General features: G+C 36.4%; 1 pseudogene; it reads left to right on the plus strand.

Annotated features, from left to right (window-relative positions):
* The first annotated feature begins 312 nt into the window (after nucleotides 1–312).
* On the plus strand, nucleotides 313–1,027 carry LOC100463637 (annotated as a pseudogene).
* Nucleotides 1,028–3,982: the final 2,955 nt, after the last annotated feature.

Below are 3,982 nucleotides of genomic sequence, written 5' to 3' on the forward strand. Positions count from 1 at the left end.
CCTTCCTTCCTTCCTTCCTTCCTTCCTTCTTTTCTTCTCCTTCTTCTTTTCTTCTTCTCCTCCTCCTGCTTCTCCTCTTCTTTCTCCTTCTGCTCCTGCTTCTTCTTCGTGTCTTGTGGAGATAGTACTTAAAGTCTCCCTTCTTAGCAAATTCAAGTATACAACCTTTTTTTTTTTTTCTTCTGGCTGGAACCATGCAGGGTGCAGAAGAAAAGAAAAAGAANCGTCTCTTGTGGAGATAGTACTTAAAGTCTCCCTTCTTAGCAAATTCAAGTATACAACCTTTTTTTTTTTTTTCTTCTGGCTGGAACCATGCAGGGTGCAGAAGAAAAGAAAAAGAAGGTTCCTGCTATGTCAGAGACCCTTAAGAAAAAGCAAAAGAATTCTGCAGAGTTAATATCAAACATCTGAGAAAGAAATCTGTCCAAAAGATGCTTCAAAAGACATTGAGGAAGCTTATTTATGAAAAAGCTAAGCATTACCATAAGGAATAGAGGCAGATGTACAGAACTAAGATTCGAATGGCTAGGATGGCAAGAAAAGCCGTGCTTGCAGAACCCAGTTGGCATTTGTCATCAGGATCAGAGGTATCAATGGTGAGAACCCGAAGGTTTGAAAGATGTTGCAGCTTCTTTGTCTTCACCAGATTCAGTGCCACCTTTGGTAAGCTCAACAAGGCTTCAGGTAACATGCTAAGGATTGTGGAACGATATATAGCATGGGGGCCCCTGAAGTCTGTAAATGTATCGATCTATAAGCGTGGTTATGGCAAAATCAACAAGAAGTGACAGATAACATATTGATTGCTCGATCTCTTGCTAAATATGGCATCATCTGCATGGAGTATCTGATGGATGAGATCTATACCATTAGAAAAGACTTCAAAGAAGGAAACAGTATCTTATGGCCCTTCAAATTGTCTTCCCCATGAGGGAGAATGAAGAAAAAGACCACCCATTTTGTAGAAGGTGGAGATGCTGGCCACAGGGAAGACCAAATAAATAGGCTTATTGGAAGGATGAACTAAGGTATCTAACCATGATTATTATAATAATCTGGTCAGTTAATACATAACTACTTTCAAATTGAAAAAAAAAATCAAGTATACAGTATGGGTTTGGTAACTATAGTCACCATGCAGTACATTAGATCTCCAGGACTTATTCATCTTACATAACCAGAACTTTGTACTTTTTGACCAGCATCTCCCCATTTCTCCCTGTGCTCAGCCCACGATAACCACCAGATGCAACTCGCTGCATCTATGAATTTATTTTAGATTCCTCATATAAGTGAGATTATGAAGTATTTGTCTTTCTGTGTCTGGCTTATTTCACTTAGCATGATGTCCTCCAGGTCCATCCACGTTGTCACAAATGGCAGGATTTCCTTCTTTTTTTAAAGGCTGAATTACATGTGTATATATCTCACATTTTCTTTATCCTTTCATCTGTCAACAGACATTAGGTTGTTTTCCATATCTTGGCTATTGTGAATAATAATGCTGTGAGCAGGGGGGTACAGATCTCTCTTTGAGATACTGATTTTATTTCCTTTGGGTATGTACCCAGAAGCAAGATTGCTGGATCATATGATAGTTCTACTTTTAATTTCCTGAGGAACCTGCATAATGTTTTCCATGGTGGCTTTACCAATACAGGACACAAGGGTTCACTTTTCTTTGCATGCTTGCCAATGCTTGTTGTCTTTTAGTCATTTTGATATAGCCATTCTAAACTGTGTGAGGTTTTAATTAAAATAATAGTAAATATTCTGAATTTCTTGTTATAATATGAAGTAAAAAATTAATGGTTCTAACAATGTTTAAGTGTGCATAAGATTACCTAAAGTTGTATTCTATATTCAAAACAGCTAAGTAGTTTTTATACAGTTGATGAGTTACTACGTATTTCCTCACCATATTTTTTAAAGAAGGGGTTTGACTTATAATTGTTATTTTCAAAATGAAAGAATCTATTAATTCCAAGCCCTACGATCTAGTTATTTCATGGATAAGATGATAATATTTATTGCATAAGGGGTGCCTGCCTCAGTCGTTGGGCGTCTGCCTTCGGCTCAGGTCGTGGTCCCACAATCTCTTGTGGAGACCTTTCAGCCCCACAATGGGGTCTGGCTCAGCGGGAAACTTGCTTCTTTTTCTCCCACTCNTTTCAGCCCCACAATGGGGTCTGGCTCAGCGGGAAACTTGCTTCTTTTTCTCCCACTCCCCCTGCTTGTGTTCCCTCTCTCACTGCCTCTCTCTCTGTCAAACAAATAAATAAAATCTAAAAAAAAAAATTATTGTATAATTTAAAAATCAGACAATGCAGTGATTTAGGAATTGTTTTCCCAGCACTCCTGTGGTCAAGACAGTTGAGCAATAAATAAATTACCACTGGAGGTGAGAAGAGGGAGAATTTTGTGATCACAAAGGACTTAGGATAATCCATAAAATTTTTTTGAAACTAGGAGAAAACTATACGATCATTTAGTCCAATGACATCATTTTATATGTGTAAAGACTGGCATGCATACTCCTACATCATATATATAGCTGGACATTCAGTCCCAGTACACGGATACCCTACTATGCCCATTTTGGTATGCTCTACTTTTAAGGATTTTCCAGGCNAGACAGTTGAGCAATAAATAAATTACCACTGGAGGTGAGAAGAGGGAGAATTTTGTGATCACAAAGGACTTAAAGAGGATAATCCATAAAATTTTTTTGAAACTAGGAGAAAACTATACGATCATTTAGTCCAATGACATCATTTTATATGTGTAAAGACTGGCATGCATACTCCTACATCATATATATAGCTGGACATTCAGTCCCAGTACACGGATACCCTACTATGCCCATTTTGGTATGCTCTACTTTTAAGGATTTTCCAGGCAGAAGTAAAGGGTTTTACTTGACTCATGATTTAAAAATTGGGTGTGGGAAAGAGCTTTGTTTTGTTTTTTTCCTTATCATAAATGGAGTTCATTTATCCTTCCATGGAAACTCTAAGCTTCTTANCAGAAGTAAAGGGTTTTACTTGACTCATGATTTAAAAATTGGGTGTGGGAAAGAGCTTTGTTTTGTTTTTTTTCCTTATCATAAATGGAGTTCATTTATCCTTCCATGGAAACTCTAAGCTTCTTATTTTCAAAACAAGAGAAATCTTTTCTGAGGCAAAATGAACAGAGGTATGGAGTAGAGGTCCAATTGCCTTAAAAGAAGGGACAATCTAAAATGGACTAGATGCAAAAGAGATGTAAATTGTATGTTTTCTGTAAAGAAATATGGCCAGAAAAATATCTAACATTCTTGACCTATTAATACCTATAAGGAAATAAAAATGTACCAACAAAGATTTATATGCAAAAATGTTCACAAAATTATTTACAAAACAAAAACTGAAAATTATCTACATGCTTGATTAGAATAAGACATTGCTTGATATTCTGAATCTTTTGGGGGGAGTTAAGTCTTCTTAAGTCTTCTGACATAAATGAAGTACAATGGTAACTTATCAGGTGGAACCGTTCTAGTCTAAATCAAGGCTAGCCCGGTTGTGCTGTTTTTTTTTGGCAATTTGGGGAACTACCACAAACAACAGAAGTGAATTCCTAAGCTGCCAAAAAATTACTGGCTCAAATGAAGGCAGTTTCTATTCGGCTAAACTCTTCAAGAAGATTGTCATTAACATTTTTAACTTCCATCATTTGTTTTTTCTGAAGTTAAAAAGGAAGTTAAACTGAAAACTTTATGAAAAAATTCCTATATTAAAATAAAGCAAAGTTTTGGGTTGCCCCCCGCCCCTTTCTTCTCAGTTGTTTTTATGGGACTAGATGCTTGGAGACAAAGCTAACAGAACAAGAAATTTTAAAAACATGGTTTCAAAGAGCAGCTTCACTGTCTTATTGATAAACTGATATATTATTATCAAACCAATTTTAATTCAGTCTTCAAAATGTAATGGTTCTTTCAGAA

The sequence above is a fragment of the Ailuropoda melanoleuca genome, chromosome 16 (assembly GCF_002007445.2).
Source record: "Ailuropoda melanoleuca isolate Jingjing chromosome 16, ASM200744v2, whole genome shotgun sequence".
Classification (NCBI taxonomy): Eukaryota; Metazoa; Chordata; class Mammalia; order Carnivora; family Ursidae; genus Ailuropoda; species Ailuropoda melanoleuca.